This window comes from Mirounga leonina, unplaced genomic scaffold, assembly GCF_011800145.1.
Source record: "Mirounga leonina isolate KUSES-001 unplaced genomic scaffold, KU_Mleo_1.0 Mir_175, whole genome shotgun sequence".
NCBI lineage: Eukaryota > Metazoa > Chordata > Mammalia > Carnivora > Phocidae > Mirounga > Mirounga leonina.
In genome coordinates this window covers 28044267-28071607 of record NW_023270453.1, presented here as the reverse complement: position 1 = coordinate 28071607, position 27341 = coordinate 28044267, and positions in this window count along the sequence as shown.

Below are 27341 nucleotides of genomic sequence, written 5' to 3'. Positions count from 1 at the left end.
GGATGAGGCTCCCTAGAGCACAATTAGGCCATATTGAAAACATTCTAATCTTTGTCTTCGAGGGACCTCTGGGAGCGCTCTTGGGAGAGGTGGCAGCAATGAATGTAATCAGGAGGAAATGAGCCAATGGGGAAGCATGAGACCTGAATCTCAGGGGAGCCTCATGAGTTTGGTGGGAGACGGATGGCAGCCAGGGCTGGGTGTGGGTGGTGCCTTGGGACGCCAGAGGACGGGCAGGGCCACTGGGGGCGGGGACAGGGACAAGGAGGAAACAGTTCTGGCTGTTCCAAGGGTGAGGACACATCTCTGAACCCATTGCTGGATGGAAGGCAAATGAAGCAGTGGGATAGAGAGAAAGATGCTCAAGGTTTACTGAATGTCCTGCTTTAGGCTGCATGCTTTACTGGGGGTGTTTTACTTTATCTTCATGAGAACCTTTAATGACAGTAAAACAGAGCTCGTGTGATCAGGGGTTAGTGCCAGGACTTTCTGCTCCCCGCTCACTGTCCTGTCCCCCACACCCTCCGATTCTTTCCGATTCTTTCACTGCTGTCCAGGTCCTCTTACCGGAGCTCCTGGCTTTGGAAGCTACTATTTCTTGAGCTCTTATTAAGCATTAGCGCCCAGCTAAAGGCTTTACACCCATGGTTGCATTAAATACTCACAACAGTGCAGTGAGATGGGTTTTTCTCACCGCCCTTTTTCCAAATGAGAACACTCCTCCTCCAAGGGGTAAAAATACTGGCCCAAGGTCACTTGTGAGTAAGTGGCAGAGCTGGCTCCATCCTGGCCGCGGCTGATAGCCAAGCTGTGCTCTCCACAGTTCTGCCGTCTTGCCTCCTGTCCCCCTGGTGCATTTAGGACCTGCACATCTCAAGATCTGGGGCAGGAAACAGCATTCATGCAAGAGCACAGAATGTGCTTTAGTGGACCGCCTACAAAGCTCTTCTTTTTCTCCTGGGCTCTTTCCTGCTGACCCCAGAAACCATGTCTTCACCTGACATCTCAACACCTTCCCCCTTCAGCAAAAATGTGACAAGTATCAGGAAAATAACTGATGGTTGTGAATTCTTCCATCCCAGACCCAAGGGTGAATGATTTAATTCCAGGTAAAAATGAAGCTTCAATATCGAGTTTGTATCCAGCAATGAGGTCTGAGGATAAGTGGATCTTTGTCCCCTCCGGGAGGGGTTGTGTGAATGGGAAAAGGCTGTGTTGCCGTGCTGGGCCCATCTCCCTCACCTGCCTGCCCCTCAGGTTCAAGACCACAATCGAGGTAAGTTTATGTTTTACTTATCTTTTTGTAACTCTTGGTATGGACTCAGTTACTTTATTCTGCAGGGCCTTGACTTTTTCATCTGTGAAATGGGTCTGATAGAGAAGAGAGAGAATAATTCCTCCTTCTCTGGGTTATTATAAACCTTGTATGTGAAAATAAGTTGTGAGCATGTGCAGAGTGCATGGCAGGTGGGTGCTGTCATCTGGGCACATTTAGTGGCAGCCAGGATCTGAAGTCTGACTGTCCAGGTGTTTTAAGTTGAGCTCTATCGTTTAGCAACTGGGCAAATCTGGGGAGGTGTTTTGGCCTTTTTGAGCATCTTTCCTTGTCTCTAAAATGGGTGTATTAATGGCACTCGTCTCATGGGGCAGATATGAGGGTGATGGGGGATAATGGGTGGAAAATGCCCAACACAGTGCCTGGTGCGTTGTTAACAATAAACATGAGCTGTTGTTCTGACAGGGGCCTGGTTGATAATCCTTTGGGCGGTCTCAGTGGGAACCGGGAGGTAACGTGGAGGGTGGAGAGGAGGCGTGGTGTTGGAGCCCCTGGGGGCAGGCGGCCCACCCTCACTGGAGGGACCCAGGGAGAATCTACAGTTCACATGCTTTGAATTGGGTGCCATGGCGAACAAGGCATTTCACAGGTAGCTCCCTCCAACACAGGGGATGGAAAGAACACCATTTATTGGACATGCCAGGGACCCTTCTAGACACCTTCACACACATCACCTCCCTTTACCCTTGAACAAACGCAGCATTCTCTCCATTTTTCATGTAAGAAAGCAGAGGTTTATGAAAGTGACTGGCTCAAGCAGCAGAGTGAGGAGTGATCCTGGGTCTCTTGGGAGCTTCGTGAAAGGTCTTGCTCTGTCCTCCACACCCCAGCGAGGCCACTGGAAAAGCAGTCTGGGAAAACAGGGCTCCTGCAAGAAGGAACCAGAGAGGAGAATGTGGCTCCTCGAAGTGCTGGTGCTCAGTGCCCCCGACCCCAGGGGACCTGAGGCAGCCCCGGGCCCCAGCGGAGTTTTTGATGACCACGCCACCCCCTGCTTGGCTCATTTTGTAGCTCCGCACGCCCCAGCCCGGCAAGACGCCGGCGGCCTTCAATAATGTTCCCAAACAGCCCATTCCCCGAGACCCAGACAACAGCCCAATTATCTCTGGCCAATCGCGGGCCTGCTCCCTGCTTGGGGCCCACATCTAGAGGCGATTTCTCTTTCTCAGGAGAGTCAGCCAGGGACCTGAGAGCCGCTGTGAAGGTAATTAGGAAAGTCTGGTCAAGGAAACCCATCTCCTCTCCTCCGGGGGAGGGAAGGGAGGGGCCGTCAGAGGCATGGGGATGGTTTGCCTAGGAAGCTGGCGGCACTGGGCCCCTGGGAGTCACAGCCCCCCATCGGATCAGGAGAGAGAGGAGAGCAGGAGTCTGTGCGGATGTAGACCTCTGGGCCACAAAATGATTTTTCATGCATCTTCCAAGCCGCTGTGAGACCTGCCTCCCTCGCCTCCTCCAGCTTCTCTCCTTCTTCGTTCCTAGCTCTCCCCAGCAACTGGTCATCAGTAGTAATTAAGGCATGAATATGGCTCCTTCTCCATTCAGCACACCCAGAAGCCATCTTTGCTTCCTCTCTCTCTCTCTCCCGTAGGCACACCAGATTAGATAATTTCCCCCCATCTCCGCCTTAGTCCAATCATGCCACCTTCTGCCCAGACTGCCATGACAGTCTCTTAATTCTGGAGGATCCATTGGAAATGCAAATCAGGTTACCTGTCACGGCCCTGTTTCAACCTGCCCATGACTTCCCTTTGCTTCTACAACAAAATGCCAACTCCTCTCTGTGAGCTGACCCATGTCTGCCTCTATGAGGTCATACCCTCATGCCTCCCCAGGGCTCACTCCATCCTGGTCACCTTGGCCTTCATCACGCTCCTTGAAAATACCGAGCGTCCAAGCCTATTTGCTTCCTGTTTCCCAGTCTGGGCTCCTCTCCCCAAGGCCATTGCTTGTCTGGCTCCCTTGGGTCTGAAGATCAGCCCTCTGAAGTACAGCATGCCCCTCTCCCTGGTAAACTATCTCCCAAGCCTGCTTAGATTTTCTTCATAGCATTTATCACTATCTAGAAACATTTCGCTCATCTATTTTTTGCTGCTTTGTGGGCTGCGTGTCACCACTAGAATGTGAGTTCCGTGGCATTCGGAACCTTTCCCATCACATTGCCCCATCACCAAGAAAAGGTACTGAGAAACATCTGTGGGATGCATGCATGAATGCCAGATGTGGTGTCGAGTGATTTTTTTTTTTAAAGATTTTGTTTATTTATTTATTTGACAGAGAGACACAGCTAGAGAGGGAACATAAGCGGCGGGGAGTGGGGGGTGGGGGGATGGGGTGGGAGAAGGAGAAGCAGGCTTCCTGTGGAGCAGGGAGCCCAATGTGGGCTCGATCCCAGGATCCTGGGATCATGACCTGAGCCGAAGGCAGACATTAATGACTGAGCCACCCAGGCGCCCCTCGAGTGGTTTTTATATCATGTCTTATTACTATTTTCCCTAAATCCTGTGAGTTAGGGACTATTTTCAGCCCCATTTGACCATCAAGGACACTGAGAGGCTGAATATCCAAATGAACAATGGCCAGACCATATACGGCAATAGAAGTCTGACGTGCAGCCTCCAGCTACCAGTCTGAACCACAGCCCCTGCAGCAATCAGCCCCAGTCAGGATTTGGCCAATAACAGCCAGCTTCCCCAATTTTTGCTCCTGCTTCCAACTTAGGACCAATCAGAGAAAGCCAAATATACTCCCCTAACCAATCACGTAGGACACCTCCCCCTCCTTCTAGGTGGTCCTAGACCTAGACCTTCCCAGAGGAAGCTCCAGCCTCCAGGGGCCAACAAGCCTCTGAGATCAAGCACACCTGAAATGGGCCCTCTTTCCCACCATGAAGCTTTTGCGCTCCTCTACCCATCTTTGAGTCTCTGCCAAACGCCAAGTGATGGTGGCTGACTCCCTTGGCGGAGCACGCTCTGGATAAGTAGCTTTCACTTGTTTGTATCTTGGTGGCCTTTGTTATTTCCACAGACCTGAGGCGGCTTGGAAGGACTGGTGACTTCTCAAGGTCACACAGCTAAGGGGGTCCCAGGTATCTGACCCCACAGTCCTCTCTTCCACTGTGCCATGCCTTTGTTCAAAGACATTTCTCCCTTTCTCTGCCCCAACTAAGGACCCAGTGGTGTGGGCACAGAAGCGAGGGGGGCTGGAGGGACAGGGACAGGCGGAAGGGTGGCGTCTCAGAGGGCAGTGGGGAGGAGGGAGGGTGGAGCAGAGGGTCCCAGGAGGGGGGCAGGCCGAGTGGCACAGGCATTGGGAAATTCCAGCCTCATTGTCCTGTTCCTTACCCATTTACCGAAACCAGTGTTAAATGTCCAGAGTCCATCATTTGTCCTGAGGTTGTTCTTTGTCTGGAGATAAGTATGACTATGGAGAGATTCGTGGGAAAGGAGCAATTAGTAGCCTCATCCGTCTCAATGAAAGATAATAATAATATTAATTAATAGCCATACCAGGGTGCAGCGGAAATTCTTAAAGTCTAGGAGCGAGGGATCTTCGAGGGCCACATCTTTTCTTTTCTTTTTTTTTTTAAAGATTTTATTTATTCATTTGAGACACAGAGATACAGAGAGAGAGAGAGCATGAGCAGTGGGAGAGGCAGAGGGAGAGGGAGAGGCAGACTCCCGGCTGAGCCAGGAGCCCGATGTGGGGCTCGATCCCAGGACCCTGGGATCATGACCTGAGCTGAAGGCAGACGCTTAACCATCTGAGCCACCCAGGCGCCCCAGCCACGTCTTTTCTTAAGTGCCTCTCTGACAGGTGCCCATTTGTTACGGAAACAAGCGGGGACTGTCTGCCTGCTCCCTCACCGGTCTCTGGATCCTGATTCCTCATCCTGTCATCCTGGGTGTGGACAGGTTTCAGGGACAGGATGTGGAACCCTAGGCAGCTGGTGCGAAGGACTGAGGAGGGGGTTGGGGGGTTCCGGATGAAGTCGTGATCCCCAGAAGCAGTGGGGTGACCCAGCTGGATTTAGGAATGGAGACAGACCTCTGAAAGGAGCATCTTGTAGGGCTAACATTGATCCTCACTGTCTTCTGAGGACAGCGAGTCATTTTCCTTGGGGAATTACCCCTGCCTGGCTCCTAGTCTCGGCGGTTGGGTTAGGACTGGGCCAGTCTCCCCCTCTTCACCCCCAGGAATGAAACACGATCCAGGCAGGTATGAGGTGATATCTCATTGTGGCTTTAATTTGCATTTCCCTGACGATGAATGATGCTGAGCATCTTTTCATATACCTGTTGGCCATCTGTATGTCTTCTTTGGAAAATGTCTACTCAGGTCCTTTGCTCAGTTTCTAATCAGTTTTTTTTTTCTATTGAGTCGTATGAGTTCCTTACATATTTTGGATATTAATCCCTTATCAGGCATATGGTACTCTGTAGATCCTAGTGGGATGAGTGCCTGGAGGTTGGTTGGTACCTCCTAGGCATCAAGCCTGCAGATCAGGTAGCTGTCATCATATGGATGGTGGTACCTATTCATGGTTTTTTCACTCCAGTGGTTAAAATAACCCAGGTGTGGCTAATTGAATGGAAAGAGACCACACCTGGGAAAATTTCTTACTTCTGCTTTTTGTTGAAAGGTAAGCTATCAAAATGACAGTATTTAGTAGTGATTGCACAAAACTGAGTAAGAGATGGATTGGACATAAAGATAGAGCAAAATGTCAAGAACTATGGCAGCTTCTCCTTCCCACCCCCAACCGCACACCCCAACCTCAGGCGGACGTTATCATAGACCAAAGTTTAAAAGTTACCTTGACTCCGTTTCTAGAGCGACATTTCTCAAAGTGTGGTCCACGGACCACCTGCGTTAGACAGACTGACCCAGAATCTCTGGGGTGGGCCCAGAACCTATATTTTAAACAAAGTCCTAGGTGAGCTGATGCTCATGAATGTTTGAGAATAAATGTCCTGGATTCACAGGCATTATGGGGACATGTTTCTTATGGGTCATATGCATCTGGACTCAGCAGTGGCTCTGCATTCATTATCAAGCTGAAAAGGCGGAGGAGAAATCCTCGGACATAATGAGCCTCAGAGCTGCGCTCATAAAGCAGAGTGCAATGGGAAGGCACGGAAAGTGGGATGAACTCTCCCTCAAAGCAGTCCAGTGGGTATTAAAGAGAGGTGGGTTTATGGTGAGATTTGCAGGGTGTTGTGGCCACATGGCAGAAGAGCGGAGTCCCCAAATGAACGAGAAAGGGAGGGCAGGCATATGTCTTCTTGGGCAAAAAAGTAATATAGCTACCATAGTCCTTTCCACAGGCTGGCACATAGTTTGACTTAGAGGTGGTGATAAAAGCAAACACAGAGTATGTCTTGGGAAAGTGACCCGAGGCAGGAGCATTGAAAATAGGGAAAATAGGGGGGAAAAAGCTGGAATTGTGGATGGAAATAGTGAAGAACTTAAATATTATGCTGGTAATACAAATATATATAATTACATATTATATAATTATGTATTTATATATAATTTTATTTATTATAATTATATACTATATATAATATAGAAATAATATAAAATAATTACAATAAAATTATATACTTGTATATAATATATAAATATACTATATAATATATAACTAATTTTATATATTATACATAATTATATAATAATTTATATATAATTATATATATGTATATAAATATACAACATATATTCATGGTATATTATTATACTACATATTATAATATGTTATTATCATATATTACACATTATGTATATTCTATATTATATTATGTATACTATATATTTACAATAATACTTATATATAATAAATATATAATAAATTTTACTTTTTAGCCACTTTAAAGTGTACAGTTCAGTGGCATTAAGAATTCACACTGTCATGCAACCATCACCACCATCCATCTCTAGAACTTTCTCATCATCCCAAACTGAAACTCTATCCCCATGACACACTAAGTCCCCATTCCCTCCTCCCCCCAGGCCCTGGTAACCAGCATTCTACTCTCTATCTCAATGAATCTGAGGACTCTTGGTCCCTCATACAAGTGGAATCCTACAATATCCGCCCTCTGTGTCTGGGTATTTCACTGAGCGTCATGTCCTCAACGTTCATCCATGTTGTAGCAGGTGTCAGAATGCCCTTCCTTCTTAAGGCTGAAGAATAGTCTATTGTGGGGATGGACCACATTGTGTTTCTCTGGTTTGTCTGCCGATGGGTACTTCAATTGTCATTTTTAAGTTTTTCGAATAAGGGACAGTTAGGTGTGGGCACTGGTGGAGGAATGTGGTTTCAGGGTTGAGAGACGGGTAGGCGTTTAGAACAGGGGGCACTGGTGCTCTTTGTGTCCAGACAGGGAGCGTGGGGTCTGGCCAAGCAGGAAAGATGCATAGATTGGATGCTGCTACCTACTGGGGGTGAGGACATGGCTGCTGTGTTGATGGGGGCGGGGTGGGGGAGGAGAAGAATCTGGGATGGGTTAGCTGTGTCTTTCATGCTCCCTGCAGGAGGGAGGAGTGAAGTGGATTTACATTTTACACTCCTGATCTAAATTGTTTGGCTAGTTTTATAGGGCCCCCCTCCCCCCTGCCCCGGGAGGGAACCATGAACCAAACCATGACCCTTGAGACTTTATATCTGCACATAGCGAAAGTAGGGAACTTTCTTTTAGATCGGGGTTGATAAGTGCTTTCTATAAAGATCCGGCTCAGCCAGATTTTCTCTGTTGCAATCACTCAGCTCTGCCGTTGTAGTGAAAAGTGTAGTGTCATAGACAGTATGTAAATGGATGGGTCTGACTGTGTTTTGATAAAACTTTATTTATAAAAACAGGCAGGGGGCCACATTCAGTCCCTGTTTTAAATGAAAACATTGAAATATAGGAATATAGGACTATAGGACCCACCTTGTGAAAAGAGTCACCTTAAAACCGACTCAGAGGAAAGCAGAAGTGAAAGTGGGAGAGAATGAGCTCTGACAACAGCCACTGAGCCCTGGATGTAGCCATGCCTGAAGGCGGCAGTCCATTGGATGGCCAGTTATGTAATCCGATTATTACACTTTATTGCTTGAGGCAATTTGCTGTGGGTTTTTGTCATCAAAGAGAGTCCTGGCTCATGTGGACCCTCTCCAGCAGTTTGCTCTTAGAGCCCCCAAATTATGTATTGGAAAGACCCCCAACAATCTGGGAAGCAGGAATAGGGAAGGGGCTTTTTAAAATTGTAGCTCAGAGGCCTCGGTCAAACCTTACCACTAGCCAGAAGTGGGGAGGCTAAGCCCATCCATCCACAGCTCCCCAAGCCCCTCCACATTCTTTCCACTATTTGTTGCATTGTACAGTATATGTAAAGTGTGTATGTGCTATGGGCATCCTTACCATGACCTGAGAGATGCAGTCATTATTCCTGTTTTGCCCTTAAGGAATTAACAGCAGAACTCAGAAGGGTGAAATGAGTTGCCCACAGTAACCAAGATAGCAGGGGAAGAAGTTAGGATGTGATCCCAGTTCAGGGAGGCTCCAGAGCACATGTTTTCCCCAATCGCACTGCTATCTTCTTTAACAAGAGGCCAAGAGTAGGGCCCTTGTCCCTGTCACAGAAGCAGCCTATTTATAACAAGCCTGCATATTCCACGGATGAAGACTGGAACGAAGGGAAGACAGTGACATCTGTCACCCCATTCCCTGGGAGCTTTATAATATAGCAAACGTGGGCCTGTTAGCTGTAAATACAGACTCCAGCTATTCTTTCAAGTAAATTGGTGGTGTTGTATTAGAAAATTTCTCTCTGCAAAATGCTAACAATGCAGTGGTGCTTAAATTTTATGTGTGCAAGATTATGAGTAGATACATAAAACGGAGGGGGAAGAAAAATCCGCACTGACAAGAGCCGGGTACACGATGATGAGTTTCGTTTTCTTGCAGCCTCTTTCCTGAGCGGTTCTGGAGTAGAAGTTTCCTTAAGGAGAAAGTTAACCACGAAACTGCTGATGGCACTGGGCTGCAGGGCACTGACCCGGGGATGTTGAGAAGCTGGTGGTCTCTGCTCTTCTGGAGAAAAATCAAAGGCCATCCCTGGGGATATCGCAGCCTACTTAAAAATGGTGACGGTACTACCAAATCCGCCGGTGTTTGGGATGGGGAAGGGCAGCTCTGGTTCTTATGTGCTTGGGGCTGACAGGGCTGCTGGAGTCCTCACTGCAGGGCTGGTGTGGGCAGAGCCTGGGGGCGTGAGCTCAGACCCTGGTCCTGGGGGAAGGAGAAGAAAGGGAGAGTCAGGTCTCTCTAGCAGAGAGGCGGGAACAGGGAGAGTGTAAAGAGAAACGTATAACACAGAAAGAAAGAGAGCAGCCTTTCTTCGCGACTTGATCTGTGACATTCAACCCGAGAAAAGAGGGAGAGATAAGTCCATTTTTGAGTCTTTTAAAACTTAGGATGCTCCCAGAGCTGGAGCTGAGTGCAAGGACATTTGGACACAGCCTGACGATGCTCCTCAGAGCTCATGACCCCAGCGCCAGCACCCCATCCTCGTGCCAAGCGTCTGAACCCGCTGTCCTGGCCCCCGATCCCTCCCGCTGTCGCCAAGAGTGCTGGTGACCCTGAAAGGCAGACACCCCAGTAGTACACCAGGAGTCTGTAGGAACCCACTCATGGCCCCTGGCAGCCTGGTTTGCCCAGCACTGCTGGCCCCTTGGGGACACATCCACACCCCATGGCTCCATCCTGGCACGCCAGCTTCTCGTGCTTTCTTTGAGCCAACATCCTGGTGGGCAGACCCGGGCCCGCGGTCACGCTTTGGCCACACGGGGTAGCCTGTGCAGGCCCCGACCTTGGAACGTATATTGTTACTCCAACAGAGAGGGTGTCTGCGTGGGTATGGAAAGTTTGTGTTGCCCTTTTTTTCCTAGGGAGGAACTGTCTTGGAGATGTTTTCCATATTTGTTCATAGAAATCAGTATCACCGCTGCTAACTGGTGAAGCACGTCCATCGTTCCGAGAAGTAGTTTCGACTTTTCTTTTTGTGACGCAACAGTGCCCTAGCACATGTCCGCGTGCTTGTCTCCGTGCACACACAAGTGAGTGTTTCTCTAGGTAGTGGCAGGTGAGCTTACGGCACTGAGGGGTGGCCCAGACATCGCCCAGGTAATTCCTGAGTCTTTATCTTGGCTCCAGTCCCCTTGCTGATCCTGGCAGCAGAAGGACAGGGGCATACAACGCCTTATTAAGAATTTAATAATGACAGGCAGAGAAGCGACCCCCCCCTCCCCAGATGTCCATGTCCTAATCCCTGGAACATGTGAACATGCTAGTTACATGGCAAAGGGGTTGCCCGTCAGCTGGCCCTGAGACAGGAGAGGAGCCTGGATTCTCTAGGCAGGCCTACTGTAATCACCGGGGTCCTTAGAAGTGGCAGAAGGGCCCAGAAGAGAGAGTCAGAGAGACGGAGGCATGAGAAGAACGTGGCCCAATGTTGTTGGCTTTGAAGGTGGTGGAAGGGCTGCAAGCCAAGGAGTCCGGTGACCTCCAGAAGTCAGAAAGAGCAAGGGCATGAGTTTTCCTCTAGAGCTTCCAGAAAGGAATGCAATCTTGCCAACGTCTTGATTTCAGCCCCATAAGGCCAGTTTTGGACTCCAGAGCTGTAAGGTCATAGACGTGTGTTGTGTTAAGCCTCTAGGTCTGTGGTGCTCTGTTACAGTTGCAACAGGAAATGAATAGAACCCTTATCCACGCCTCGCACAGAGCAAAGATGAACCTGTCTCTGGAAGCAGTTTTTAGGGAACTCCTGGGGTGGGAGGCTGGGGGAGGCTGAGCCCTCAGGGGAGGCTGCCTGGGCCACCAGATCAGCAGAGACCATCTCAGTATTTGCTGCTGAGAGCCTCACATTTTGACACCAGCCTCGTCATGCTGGGATCGCGTGGTACTTGCTATCAAAGCCACCTGTTCCCACCCCAAAGATGCCACTTATGGACACGCAGGGTGGGGCACTTGGCTTTCATAGGCCACTCGGGCGACAAGAAGTGATGGGGAAGGTAAGGCATTGTTCCCTGACCAAGTCCACGGTGGAGCCCATCAGGATATGTCTTGGGCTCCTTGATGAGCGAGGCATTCTTGTTTACAAGGTCACCTTGGTCAAGTCCTCGTTGTCAGGGGCAACCCCCAGCGTCCTGTGCAATCGGGTACCGAGCGGGGGCAGGAGCACCATGGTGTCTGTTTTCTGTGGATGGCTGCTTTATAGAAGCAGTTTCATCTGGCCTGCCCTTCTCTTTCCTTACCTCTCTGCCTTCCCCTCTGTTCTGTGCATCCAGACTCTCTCACTTGCCCTCAAAATTAAAAGGGACTAGCAAATGCCCAGGCAGCCCCAACATGCTCTCGCCGCATCAAACACTCGGGTTGGTCTGGGGCTGCTCCTGCCAGGGGCAATCAGTGCTGCAAGTTCAGATGGTTGTGTGACAGGGAGCGTCATACCTTGCCGGCTGTGGGCTGGGGCGCCGCCGATGAGAATAACATCAGGCAGCATGCATCATCTTCAGCTTTCGCAGAAAAAGAAAATGCGATAAGCGTATTTCTGTTTGGAGAAATAAAAAGACATTGGTGAAGGGTCGTGAACTGATGAAGGGACCGAGTGGATCCAACAGGAAGATTTTCTCTTGCGGTAACTGAGGGTAGAGATTAATAAGAGTGTTAGCTCTGGGAGGGGCTCCGTATCCCAGCTCTGCCAGCGTGAGGCTCTTCCTTCAACTCGGAGACTTGTTTTCCCCATCTGTGAAATGGGATACTCAGTCTCTACCCCATGTTGGCAAGTAAGCATCAGTCAAAGAGAACCGTCCGCATCCCACGGGGTTCAGTGGAAGCTCTAGGTTTGTGACATCGGGCAGGTCCCGTGAATATCTCTGTACTTCTGGTTCCTCGAATGGAAAATGGGAGCACCCCGGTACCTACCTCACAGAGCTGTGTGATTTGGAGCATTTAGATCAGTGCCTGGCAGTATGTATGGCACGTGTCCTATACACATTAGATGCGGCAAGGAGGTTGTCATCAGGACTCTTGTTTGCAAATGGCGGAAACGCATCTTAACCGAACGATCCAGGGCAGAGGTGGTGCTGGGTTATGGGCTCGAGTAGCCAAACAATGGACGGGATAAGAATAAAGCCAGGGAGAGAGGGTCTCTTTCTTCCCCCAGTGCTCGCCTTTGGCCTCTACACCTGCCAACCTTTTTTATGTTGGTTGGTCTTGTCTTTCTGGGAATGGCTTTCATCTACCTCCATGGCCATCAATAGGAAAAAGTTATGTTTTTCTAGCTTCTCCCTCAGGGAGGGTGCGACTCTACCTTGAGCTCCAAGTAGAAGTGTCCGGGGAAGGAGGGCGATTGGTTTGGCTTTCATCAGCATCCCGCCCCTTGGACCAATCACTGTGGCAATGGTGGTGAGGTCTGTGATTGGCTCGGCTTTCATCACGGGACTATTCTTGGTGTCTTCTGTGTGGCATAATAGGAGTTTATTTCCTCCAAAGAAGGGAGGTACGGCACAGACAGAAGTGGTAGTAGATTTCTGCTATAGTGAAAAAAAAAAATTCTAGCATATTCTCTAGCACAGAAATAGGTCCTCAGACAATGATCCTCCAGCCATTAGTCTTTTTTTTTTTTAAGATTTTATTTATTTATTTGACAGAGAGAGAGAGAGTGTGTGTACAAGCAGGGGGAGCGGCAGGGAGAGGGAGAAGCAGACTCCCTGCTGAGCAGAAAGCCCGACGTGGGGCTCGATCCCAGGACCCTGGGATCATGACCTGAGCCGAAGGCAGACGCTTAACCAACTGAGCCACCCAAGCGCCCCCTCCAGCCATTATTCTTTTTTTTTTTTTTTAAAGATTTTTATTTATTTATTTGAGAGAGAGACTGAGAGAGAGAGAGCATGAGAGGGGGGAGGGTCGGGAAGGTCAGAGGGAGAAGCAGACTCCCTGCCAAGCAGGGAGCCCGATGCGGGACTCGATCCCGGGACTCCAGGATCATGACCTGAGCCAAAGGCAGTCGCTTAACCAACTGAGCCACCCAGGCGCCCCTCCAGCCATTATTCTTAACCTCCAAGACCCTAATCTATAAAATGGGGCTCTCATAATACTAGCAGTGATGATTGAGTAACCCATTTTAGACCCGAAGAGTGCAGACACATAGTAGGGTTTTATAAATTCCTTTGCCCTGCCTCTGTCCTTAGCCAGAGATGCGGGAAAACCACCACATAAATAATAGAAAGCTTCCCAAGCGAATCCACTGGAGAGCTGCCTCCCCCGCCAGGATCCCAGAAACTCTAAAGCAAATGTAACTCGAGAAACCCCTGCTCCTAGCACTTAGTAATTAGGCCGTGATTGTTGTTTATCTGTGCGCTGTACTGTAACTCCCTCTGCCCGAGGCTGGTGCTAGAGCTGGGGAAATACAATTTTCTCCAAACTAATTTAGTTTTAAGAGGAAAATGAAAGTTTAAAGTAGTTTAATGTTTCGGCAAAACCATAATGGCTGGGGAAGACTGGACGATGTGAACCAATAAAGTGTCCTAATTCTGATAATAACTCAAGGCTTAACTCTTCCACACATCAAAACCCATCTTGACGCTGACATTCTGCACAGGCCAACACGGAATCCAGTGGATGGTCAGAGAATCATTCTTCTTTATTTTACTTTACTTCCTTTTTTTTTTTTAAATAGCTTCACTTTTGACTTTCGTAGAGCCCTAAGGACACAGCCATTTAGTTATACCCTAGGAGACACCCCCAGGGGTTAGGCATTTCTAGTCCATTCGTGTGTTTCCCGCAGACTTGGAATCCTCGGGGTAGGAGTCCCATTCTTGGGTTGAATCGCTGTTGGCAAGGCCTGACATCTAGCTCTAAAATGTGAAACCTCAGGGAGCCTCAGTTTCCCATTTGTAAACTAGCATGAGAAAGACTTGTAGGGTTGTTGTAAGAATTCCATAGACAGTGACTGGCACCTGGCCAGCAAGAAAGAGAGAGAGCCAAGAAAACAGCACCCATTCATTGGCCACATTGCTTGAGAATGGTATCACTCTAGGGTCGAAGGATGCATAAATCCCTAAGACATGGGGATCGGTCTTAGCACCGAGATGACATTTGTCACTTTGTGACTTGACTTGACATATTCTGTTTCAGCCAATTAATTTCGTAAAAATTTTTAACCAAATTCCAGCAAAAATTTTCTTTTTCTTTTTTTTAAAAAGATTTTATTTATTTATTTATTTATTTTTTTGAGAGAGAGTGAGCGAGAGAGAGAGCACAAGCCGGGGGAACAGCAGGTAGAGGGAGAAGCTGACTCCCCGCTGAGCGTTCTTTTTTTTTTTTTTTTAAGATTTTATTTATTCATTTTAGAGAGAGAAAGAGAGAGCACGTGTGAGCAGGGTGGGATGCAGAGGGAGAGGGAGAGAATCTCAAGCAGATGCAGGGCTCGATTCCAGGACCCTGAGATCATGGCCTGAGTTGAAATCAAGAGTCAGATGCTTAACCCCCTGAGCCGCCTAGGTGCCCCTCCTTCATTTCTTCAAAAATAGAGCTTATCGAGTGTCTTCAGGGAGCTAGTCTCTGTGCTGGTTGCTGGGGATATAATGATAAACTAAAAATCCACTTTCTGTGGCTTCATGGTACTTACAGTCCAGTGGTGGAAAAGATGTTAATCCAAAAATCACAGGGATTCATGTGATCTGACAGTGGCAGTGCATCCCACGAAGTTAAGCAGACACTGGCCCAGTAACGTGGGACCAGCCATGCCTGGGGGAACTTCCTGGAGAATGTGAAGTCTGAGCTGTGTAGGAGCCAAATATCTAAATATCAGTAAAATCCGAGAAAGGTGGGGAAGAATTTTACGGGCAGGGGGAGCTTGGTCTTACAGAAGGAAGAAACTTGGTATGCCAAAACACACAAACATGTGAAAAAAGCAACCAAAAAAACGTAATGGATGCCAGTAGCTGGAGTCTGAGTGAGGTGGGGCACCGTTGGAGGGGACACCAAAAACATTTGTAAGACTCAGGTCCTGCAGAGCCTTGGAGATCATTCTTCTGGCTGTCTTTACAGTGTAAAAATGTTCTCCCAGCGAAAGTGTCATTGTCTAAAGCTTGGGTGTGGGGCCGAGAGCTGTCTGTTGTCCACACCAAGCCCCCAGAAGCCTAACACTTAGAGGGAGGCCTGGCCTAGGGAGAGTGCTGCAAATACACAGAACTGGCTAGTTCTGTTAGCGCACCCCTGGCCCAGCATCCCTCACGGGTGATGCCACGCGGTTGCCCTCCCCGGGCCGTCTCTGGCTCTCCTCCGCTCCCCCCAGCCCACCTCTTTCCATTACAAGTTTACTTGGAGGGGGCTGGCTGCGGGAGGCGGTGGGCATTTTGGAAAATATAGTCTTCCTGAGCCATGATAAGATTTTGGTCATTAGTCTAAGATAGTTGGGACATCACAGGAAGTTTTAACATGGAAAGACATGGTTCAGAAAGATCGTTCTGGTTGCAGGAGAGAGGATGGAAGGGATAGCAAGAGGGCAAGCAGGTGGCAATGTGGGGGCTCCTGGTCATCCAGTCGAGATGTGCTGGTGATTTGGGGGAGCAGGGTGATGCAGAAGAGAGCACTGGTTCTGAATGTTCCATGAGCTGAAGTTGTAAGGACGTTAGGGTGGGTTGGATAGAGAGGCATGGTCTTGATCGAGGGTCAAAAGAAGGAGGTCGAGGATGGAGCTTCGTAGGAAAGAAAGAGAAGCTTGTTGAGAAAGAAGGGAGTGACCGCAGAGACAGTGGGATGGCAGGGATGGGGTAGGGGTGGGGCAGGGTCAAGAAAGCCGAGGTACAGAGGGCTCTCAGTGGGAGGAACCGGTGACATAAAATGTCATGGAAGTTTCAGATACAAGAAGTGGTTGTCATACCCGGCAACCAGGACATCCCTGATGATCTCGGGCTGATCTTATTTCTACCCCTGTAGAAGCCGAGGAAGGTCCAAATTCTCCCCAATACACATTAGCTTTTTTATTACCTGTGCTTTCAACTCTTCACGGCCTGTATAACAGTGTTTTCCCTCTTGAGTGGAGTAAAAGCTGGGCACTATTGGTAAAAATAGCCCCACCAGTCACGAATAGTCTAAATCCTACCCCTTTCCTCCAAACCAGTGCTTTTCCACTCTAGATGCACATGTAACTCACCCAAGGGGGTCTAAAAAGCACCCAAGCTAGGGCTCTATTTCTGTCCGAATTAAGGCAGAATATCTGGGGAAGGAGCCCCAGTTGTGTTTTGTTTTGTTTTATACTGCTTTTTAGGAGGATCAACTAGGGTTGAGAAATCACTGTGCTCAACTCTTCCTGTCTGTTGACAGGCACGGGAATATTTATTTTGGAGCTGTGCACTAGTTTTCTATTGCGGTGTGACAAAGAACCACACATTTAATGGCTTACATTTGACATTTATTATCTCATGGTTTCTGTAAGTCAGAAGTGCAAACGTGGCTGAGCCGGGTTCTCTGCTCAAAGTCTTGTAAGGTGTTGGCTGTGCTGTGTTCCTTTCCGGATCTCAGAGTTTTCCTCCAAGCTCATTCAGGTTTGTTGACTGAACTCAGTTCCTGGTGGCTTTAGGACCAAGGCCCTCATCTCTTAGAGGCTGTCTTATTCCATAGGCACTTTCCAACATGGTTTTTTCCTACTGCAAAGCCAGCAGGAGAGTGTCTGCTGTTTTTTCTTGTCTCCTACTCTAGACACTTAAAGAAGACAAAACAAAACCAACGACTGCACCTGATTAGGCCAGGCCCACCCAGGGTCATATCCTTTTTTTTTTAGAACACAGAGTTAACTGATTAGTGACCTTAATTGTATTTGCAAAATCTCTTTACCTTTGTTATACAATGTAACCTAATGGGCTGAATGAACTGAACGTTTATGTCCCCCCACCCCACATTCATATGTTGAAACCCTAATCCCAATGTGTTGGTATTTGAAGGTGGAGGCTTTGATGGGTGATGAGGTCATGAGAGTGGAGCCCTCATGAATGGGATTAATGCCCTTATAAGAAGAGGCCAGAGAGGGGCGCCTGGGTAGCTCAGTCATTAGGCGTCTGCCTTCAGCTCAGGTCATGATCTCAGGGTCCTGGGATCGAGCCCCACATTGGTCTCCCTGCTCCGTGGGGAGCATGCTTCTCCCTCTCCCACTCTCCCTGCTGGTGTTCCCTCTCTCACTGTGTCTCTCTCTGTCAAATAAATAAATCTTAAAAAAAAAAAAAAAAAGGCCAGAGAATTAGCAGTCTTTCCATCATGTGAGGGCACAACGGGGAAAGAGCTCTCTGCAAACCAGGAAGAGCCCCTCGCTGGACACCGGATTGGCCAGCACCTTGATCTTGGACTCCCCAGCCTCCAGAACTATGAGGAACAGATGTTTGTTGTTTAAGCTGCCCAGTCTATGGTAATTTGTTATAGCAGCCCAAGAGGTCTAAGATAACATCCTGTCATTTATAGGTCCTACTCACATTTAAGATGAGGGGACGATATGGGGTGTCTGCGGCAGGTGCCTGGAATCTTGGGAGCCATCTTAGAATTCTGCCTACCACAAATTAGTACAACGGTTCTCAACCCTGGGCAATTTTTCTCCCCAGGGGACATTTGACAGTGGTTGCCATAAATGGGAGTGTGTGCTCCCAAGAGCACCAAATCCAGTGGGACACTGCTAAATATCTCACAATGCACAGGACATCTTCCCAAAGGCAGAATTAACTGGCTCCAACTGTCAGTAGTGCTGAAATAAAAGAAGGAGGAATTTGGGGAAGAGGTCCGTGAAGAAGTGAAGGATGGTTAGCTGCGTGGATTCTATTCCTCATCTGGCTCTATCATCTACCTTTCATTAGAGAGGAGATGATTGGAAGCTTAAGAAACATTTCTTTAGAGCATTTTCAGTGTCTGCAGAGCTGGGTTTGTCTCCAGAATTGGAGAAATGTGATTCTCTGCCTCCTAATGAAATGGAGCAGAGTGCTCTGTCCCCTGCCCCCTGAACCCCGCAGTATTGCAAGCCATGGGGGCTGCTGGAGAGGAGATTCTTGGCCTGGACATTTGTAGTGGATGCAGTGAAGTCTTTCCACATGGGTTTGTTGGCAGTGGGCATGGACCAGCGTGATCTGAAGAAGGAGAGGAGGAAAAGGCACGTTCGGCTGGGTAACTGGCTGATGTGCTGGTTTGTGGGCTCAGGTGGCACTATGAGAAATTTATAACTAGAGGTCACTCATAACTAGAGGTGGGGTTAATTTCCCACGATCAGGCTGGAGGTAACACACATACCATGATTGGGTCACTGAAAGGACATGTGCTAGTCATTAGGGAAAAACTAATCAAAACCAGTGGGACACCACTCCACACTCACTAGGATGGCTATAGTTCAAAAAGATACAATAGCAAGTGTTGGCAAGACGTTGAGGACTTGGAACCCTCGCACACAGCTGGTGGACGTGTGAATAGCACAGCTGCTTTGGAAACCAGTCTGGCCACTCCTTGGAAGGTGGAGCATGGAGTCATCATATGACCCATCAGCTGCACTCCTGAGTATATGCCCCGGAGAACAGAAACACATGTCCACACAAACACATGTACATGAATGTCCATGGCAGCATTATTAATAATAGCCAAAAGGTGGAAACATCCCAAATGTCCATTAATTGGTGAATGGATAAACAAAACGTGGTCTATACATAGGATGGAGTGTTATTCATCCATAAAAAGGAATGAAGCCCTAACACCTGCCACAATGTGGAGAAGCCTTGAAAGCATGAGAGAAGCTAGACACAGAAGGCCACATGTGGTATGGTTCTATTTGTAAAAAAAAGTCCATAATAGACCCATAGAGACAGAAAGCAGATTAGTGGTTGCCAAGGGTTGGAAGAAGGAGGGAATGGACAGTGATTGCTTCTTTTTTGGGGTGATGCAGAATGTTCTGGAGCTAGATAGCGAGGATGTTTGCACAATTCTGTGAATCTAATAAAAACCAGGGAACTGTAAACTTTGAAAAGGATACTTTTTACAACATGTGAATTATATCTTTTTTTTTTTAAAGATTTTTATTTATTTATTTGAGACAGAGAGAATGAGAGAGACAGAGAGCACATGAGAGGGGGGAGGGTCAGAGGGAGAAGCAGGCTCCCTGCCGAGCAGGGAGCCCGATGCGGGACTCGATCCAGGGACTCCAGGATCATGACCTGAGCCGAAGGCAGTCGCTTAACCAACTGAGCCACCCAGGCGCCCATGTGAATTATATCTTAACAAAAAATAATTTTCAAAAAGTAAATGTGATCTTTTTTTAAAAATTTTATTATGTTATGTTAGTCACCATACAATACATCATTAGTTTTTGATGTAGTGATCCACGATCCATTGTTTTCATATAACACCCAGTGCTCCATGCAGTACGTGCCCTCCTTAATACCCATCACCGGGCTAACCAATCCCCCCTCCCCCCTCCCCTCTAAAACCCTGTTTGTTTCTCAGGCCCATAGTCTCTCATGGTTCATCTCTCCCTCCAATTCCCCCCACCCATTTTTCCCTTCCTTCTCTTAATGTCTTCCATGTTATTCCTTATGTTCCACAAATAAGTGAAACCATATGATAATTGACTTTCTCTGCTTGACTTATTTCACTTAGCATAATCTCCTCCAGTCCCATCCATGTTGATGTAAAAGTTGGGTATTCATCCTTTCTGATGGCTGAGTAATATTCCATTGTATATATGCACCACATCTTCTTTATCCATTCATCTGTTGAAGGGCATCTCAGCTCTTTCCACAGTTTGGCTATTGCAGACATTGCTGCTATGAACATTGGGGTGCATATGGCCCTTCTTTTCACTACATCTGTGTCTTTGGGGTAAATACCCAGTAGTGCAATTGCTGGGTCATAGGGTAGCTCTATTTTTAAATTTTTGAGGAAACTCCACACTGTTTTCCAAAGTGGCTGTACCAACTTGCATTCCCACCAACAGTGTAAGAGGGTTCCCCTTTCTCCACAACCCCTCCAACATTTGTTGTTTCTTTCCCTGTCCATTTTTGCCATTCTAACTGGTGTAAGGTAGTATCTCAGTGTGGTTTTGATTTGGATTTCCCTGATGGCTAATGATGATGAACATTTTTTCATGTGTCTGTTAGCCATTTGTATGTCTTCTTCAGAGAAGTGTCTGTTCATCTCTTCTGCCCACTTTTTGACTTGATTATTTGTTTTTTGGGTGTTGAGTTTGAGAAGTTCTTTATAGATTTTGGATACCAGCTCTTTATCTGTAGTGTCATTTGCAAATATCTTCTCCCATTTTGTGGGTTGCCTCTTTGTTTTGTTGACTGTTTCCTTTGCTGTGCAGAAGCTTTTTATCTTGATGAAGTCCCAAAAGTTCATTTTTGCTTTTGTTTCACTAGCTCTTGGAGATGTATCTTGAAAGAAGTTGCTGTGGGCGATGTCAAAGAGGTTACTGCCTATGTTGTCCTCTAGGATTTGGATGGATTCCTGTCTCACATTGAGGTCCTTCATCCACTTTGAGTTTATCTTTGTGAATGGTGTTAGAGAATGGTCGAGTTTCATTCTTCTGCATGTGGCTGTCCAATTTTCCCAGCACCATTTATTGAAGAGACTGTCTTTTTTCCATTGCATGTTTTTTTCCTGCTTTGTCAAAGATTATTTGACCATAGAGTTGAGGGTCCATATCTGGGCTCTCTATTCTGTTCCATTGGTCTGTATGTCTGTTTTTGTGCCAGTACCATGCTGTCTTGGTGATCACTGCTTTTTAATATAGCTTGAAATCGGGCAACGTGATGCCCCCAGCTTTGTTTTTCTTTTTCAACATTTCCTTGGCGATTCGGGGTCTTTTCTGATTCCATACAAATTTTAGGATTGTTTGTTCCAGCACTTTGAAATATGTCATTGGAATTTTGATCGGGATGGCATTGAAGGTATAGATTGCTCTGGGTAGCATAGACATTTTAACAATGTTTATTCTTCCGATCCATGAGCATGGAATATTTTTCCATCTTTTTGTGTCTTCTTCAATTTCTTTCATGAGTGTTTTGTAGTTCCTAGAGTATAGATCCTTTACCTCTTTGGTTAGGTTTATTCCGAGGTATCTTATGGTTTTTGGTGCTATTGTAAATGGAATCGTTTCTTTAATTTCTCTTTCAACAGTTGCGTTGTTAGTGTATAAGAAAGCAACTGATTTCTGTGCATTGATTTTGTATCCTGCCACATTACTGAATTGCTGGATGAGTTCTAGTAATTTGGGGGTGGAGTCTTTTGGGTTTTCCACATAAAGTATCATGTCGTCTGCGAAAAGAGAGAGTTTGACTTCTTTGCCAATTTGAATACCTTTTATTTCTTTTTGTTGTCTGATTGCTGTTGCTAGGACTTCTAGTACTATGTTGAACAACAGTGGTGAGAGTGGGCACCCTTGACGTGTTCCTGATCTTAAGGGAAAGGCTCTCAGCTTTTCCCCATTGAGGATGATATTCGCTGTGGGTTTTTCATAGATGGATTTTATGAGCTTGAGGAATGTTCCCTCTATCCCTATACTCTGGAGAGTTTTAATCAGGAAAGGATGTTGTATTTTGTCAAATGCTTTTTCTGCATCAATTGAGAGGACCATATGGTTCTTCTCCCTCCTCTTATTAACGTGTTCTATCACATTGATTGATTTGCGAATGTTGAACCACCCTTGCATCCCGGGGATAAATCCCACTTGGTCATGGTGGATGATCCTTTTAATGTATTGTTGGATCCTATTAGCTAGGATTTTGTTGAGGATTTTGGAATCCATATTCATCAGGGATATCGGTCTGAAATTCTCCTTTTTGATGGGGTCTTTGCCTGGTTTGGGGATTAAGGTAATGCTGGCCTCATAGAATGAGTTTGGAAGTTTTCCTTCTGTTTCTATTTTTTGAAACAGCTTCAGTAGAACAGGTATTATTTCTTCTTTGAATGTTTGGTAGAATTCCCCAGGGAATCCATCAGGCCCTGGACTCTTGTTTTTTGGGAGGTTTTTGATCACTGCTTCAATCTCATTACTGGTTATTGGCCTATTCAGGTTGTCAATTTCTTCCTGTTTCAGTCTTGGCAGCTTATAGGTTTCCAGGAAGGCTTCCATTTCATCAAGATTGCTCAGTTTATTGGCATATAGTTGTTGATAATAATTTCTAACAATTGTTTCTATTTCCTTGGTGTTGGTCGTGATCTCTCCCCTTTCATTCATAATTGTATTAATTTGGGTCCTTTCTCTCTTCTTTTGGATAAGTCTGGCCAGTGGTTTATCAATCTTATTCTTTCAAAGAACCAACTTCTAGTTTCATTGATCTGATCTACTGTGTTTCTGGTTTCTAATTCATTGATTTCTGCTCTAATTTTAATTATTTCTCTTCTAATGCGTGGCTTAGGCGTCGTTTGTTGCTTTTTCTCTAGTTCTTTAAGGTGTAGAGTTAGTTGGTGAATTTGGGATTTTTCTATTTTTTTGAGTGAGGCTTGGATGGCTATGTATTTCCCCCTTAGGACCGCCTTTGCAGTATCCCATAGGTTTTGGACCGATGTGTTTTTGTTCTCATTGATTTCCATGAATTGTTTAAGTTCTTCTTTGATTTCCTGGTTGACCCAAACATTCTTGAGCAGAGTGGTCTTTAGCTTCCAAGTGTTTGAATTTCTGCCAAATTTTTTCTTGTGATTGAGTTCCAGTTTTAGAGCATTGTGGTCTGAGAATATGCAGGGAATAATCTCAATCTTTTGGTAATGGTTGAGACCTGATTTGAGACCCAGTATATGGTCTATTCTGGAGAAAGTTCCATGTGCACTCGAGAAGAATGAGTATTCTGTTGTTTTAGGGTGGAATGTTTTGTAAATATCTATGAGGTTCATCTGGTCTAGTGTATCATTCAAAGCTCTTGTTTCCTTGTTGATTTTCTGCTTAGATGATCTGTCCATTGCTGAGAGTGGAGTATTGAGGTCTCCTACAATTAACGTATTGTTATCAATATGACTCTTTATTTTGGTTAACAGTTGGCTTATGTATATGAATGCTCCCATGTTGGGGGCATAGATATTTACAATTGTTAGATCTTCTTGTTGGATAGACCCTTTAAGAATGATAGAGTGTCCTTCTGTGTCTCTTATTACAGACTTTAGTTTAAAATCTAATTTGTCTGATATAGGAATTGCTACCCCAGCTTTCTTTTGAGGTCCGCTGGCATGGAAGATGGATCTCCATCCCTTCACTTTCAGTCTGGATGTATCTTTAGGTTCAAAATGAGTCTCTTGTAGACAGCATATGGATGGGTCCTGTCTTTTTATCCAATCTGCAACCCTGTGCCGTTGTATGGGAGCGTTTAGGCCATTCACATTGAGAGTGATTATTGAAAGATATGAATTAATTGTCATCATGTTGCCTGTGAAGACGTTGTTTTTATAGATTGTCCCTGTAAATTTCTGTTGTAGATCACTCTTGGGGTCTTTCTCCTTTTATAGAACCCCCCTTAATATTTCTTGCAGGGCCGGCTTAGTGGTCACATATTCTTTCAACTTCTGCTGGTCGTGGAAGCTCTGCATCTCTCCATCCATTCTAAATGAAAGCCTTGCCGGATAAAGTATTCTTGGCTGCATGTTCTTCTCATTTAGTACCCTGAATATGTCTTGCCAGGCCTTTCTGGCTTGCCAGGTCTCTGTGGATAGGTCTGACGTTATTCTGATGTTCCTCCCTCTGTACATAAGGAATCTCTTCCCCCTAACTGCCCTTAAGATGGTTTCCTTGGTTCTAAGATTTGCAAGTTTTACTATTACATGCCGGGGTGTTGGCCTGTTTTCCTTGATCTTAGGAGGGGTCCTCTCTGCCTCTAGGACTCGAGTGTTTGTTTCATTCCCCAGATTAGGGAAGTTCTCAGCTACGATTTGCTCAAATACATCTTCTAGTCCTCTCTCTCCCTCCACTCCCTCCGGGATTCCAATTATTCTGACATTGGAACGCTTCATGGTATCACTTATTTCTCTGATTCTATTTTCATGGATTCTGAGTTGTTTTTCCCTGGCCTCCTCTTTTCCCTTTGTATCTATTATATTGTCTTCCAGGTCGCTTATTCTCTCTTCTGCCTCAGTTACCCTAGCTGTTAGATTATCTAGATTGGATTGGATCTCATTGATAGCATTTTTAAGTTCTGCCAATTCACCTTTTATTTCTGCCCTTAGAGACTCTATGTTGCCATTAATGGATTTCTCCATCCTAGCCATTGTCTTCACAATTGCTAGCCTGAATTCCATCTCTGACATCTTGGTTATATCTGCATCCATTCGTAAATCTGCAGCATAAGTCATAATCTCTGAGTCTTTTCTGTTTTGGGGGCTCCTCCTCCTAGTCATTCTGTTGATGGGTATTTGAGGGAATGTATAGAGTCCAGATTATTGACCAGAACCCAAGCAAGATGCACCTGTTTTCTTGGGACCTTAGGGTTGCTGGCCTCTTGTTTTCCCAGCCTGTCTTCTGGGGGAGGGGCCTGCCGCGCTGTTACTCAGGGAACCCTGTTTGGGCGGAGTTGCCCTGCGCCCCTGTGGCGGGGGATGGGCTCAGCGGGAATCAGTCTTTGGGGCTTTTGTTCTCTGGCGCCTTTCCCTGGCAGCTTTCTGCATCTCTTCCGCGAGTCAGAGCAGAAGAGACCGTTTCCAACCCTCTGCCTCAGAGCAGAGAGACCGCAGTCTGTTCTTCAGTGAGCTCTCCAGGCCACACCGTCTCTGTTTCTGTCCGTGCTGCTATAAACTGCAGCGTCCTGGGTTGTGCGCCCCTCCACTTGCCCAGTCCTGCCTCCAGGTTGGGGCACGTCTCTGCCCTTTGTGCTTCTAAAACCACCAGCCGGTCCCAGTTCGCGCGCGGGCACGCGACTCCACCGCTTGGGGTCCTGTCCCGGGGACTGCAGTTCCCGTGCGCGGGACTCCGCCAATTGGGGTTCCCACCCTGGAGGTTGCAGTTCACCGGCGGGACCCCGGCGCACCGTGTTTCCGTCTCGGAGGCTGCAGTTTGCGTACGCGCGACCGTCGCTCCGGGTTTCTGTCCGGGTGGCTGCGGTTCGTGTGTGCGCGACCCCACCGGTCTGGTCCTCCACCCCGGGGGCTGCCCTAAAGTTCTTTCCCGACGCTACCGGTCTGCGAGTCTGTGCCCCGTCCGCAGCGCACGAGGCTGTCGGCGGTGTAGGATCCCCACGTCCAGGCACGTCCCGCTGCCGTTTATCCTCCGATATCTGCCCGCAGAATCACGGCTCTCCGCTTTGTACCTCAAAACCAACCGCCTGCGATATTCTGTTTGTAGAGATCCAGATCTTCTTACGTCTCAGGCTGGTTTCGTGGGTGCTCAGAGTGGTCTGGTAGATATCCAGCTCAATTCTGGGGACCAGTTGAAATAGGGTCCCCTGCTCCTCCACCATCTTTCCCTGTAAATGCGATCTTATGTTGTGGCCTGCGATGCTGAAGTCTGAGACAGCTCCACTGCATATGGGAAGTCATGATTTCCAGGAGGTCTCTTGACCCTTCCCATAACAACCTGGTTAGAAGTTTGGACCTACTCCAGCATGTATTCCTGGATTCCACTGTTCCTTTCTTATGAGTGCCTGCCTTCCTGATTCATGCTTCTTATCCAAATCCTCCTATTATGTCAAGGCAGAGTGTGATCACTCTGTACTGGGGAGTCTGTAATATTCCCTCCACCTGTTTCTGAACTTGGTATGTCTAGATAGATAGATAGATAGATAGATAGATAGATAGATAGATAGATAGATAGATGGTGTGTGTGTGTGTATTTACTTATGGCACTTCTTTAATATTTTGCATTATAAACAAATTACCTTGCTGGACTGTAAGATCCTCAAGGGCAGGGTATCCGTTAAGATTCTTTCTGTTGCAAATGATACAAAACCAGTTTTGCAGTCATTAGAGAAAAAGAAAGTCTAGAGACTTGGCCCCACCTCAGGCTGAGTTCTCTTTCCACGCATTGGCTCTCTTTTCTCAATCTTCTCTGGAGACTGATCTCCATTCTTTCAGGTTCAACTCCAGCGGTGAGTGAAAGCATGGCCCCCTCTCCTCAGGGTCTAGTTCAGCTCCAGGGTTTAGTTCTGGATGACTCTTCCCTGAGGGCATCTTCGTGGTGAGAGGATGGGGGAGGTACCAATGGCTGGGATTAGATCCCACCTCCATCCCTGGTGCTGAGGGGGATTCAGATTGGCCCAGGGGCCATGGCTGAGGGATAGGAAAGTGGGTGGTTTTCAGATGGAAACTGGAGTGGTGTTGTCTAGAGAATGGGAGATGGATATTGAATGGCAACATTTAGCAGGTGTCCACCATGGTTCATGTCTGTATTGTTGGTATTCGGGACAGGACAGGCATGTGGCAAACATCTATTGAATGAAATACAACCCTGATACACCAGCTCCCCAACCACCATCTATGGGAAAGAATGACGTGCTTTGCAAGTTGTGCTGGCCAGGGAAGACATATGATATCAAGCCCTCAGAGTGCTTGGGATTAATCCCAAAAAGCCCATGCTCTGATTGGTATTGTGGACATTTCTTTTAAATCAGTGAATGTATGCCACATATTCTGAAAGTCCATATCAGTGGGTCCCAATCTTTTTAGTGACATAGCTATGGCCACTCTTCTCACATTCAGAGGAAGCCATAGACGTTTTCCTTAGAAAATTTTACATTGTACCGTAATTTACCTGGGATTTGGGGAGTTTCTGGACCTTCAGGAGTCCCAACTTAAGCGACTTCGTTGTGAATAATTACTGGCGCCAGATTTTGTATATTTCACGAATCCCTATTGTTTTCAAAATGTTTCCTCTTGGAACTACCCTGACTCAGGACTAGAGGGCATTGTGTACCTAGAAACCACATCAGACACAGTGCGAGAACGCCTTAGATTTTCACACAAAGAGGCTTGTTCACTGCTCAGTTAACAAGTAAGCCCTTCCCTGCTCCCAGGAGGGAACG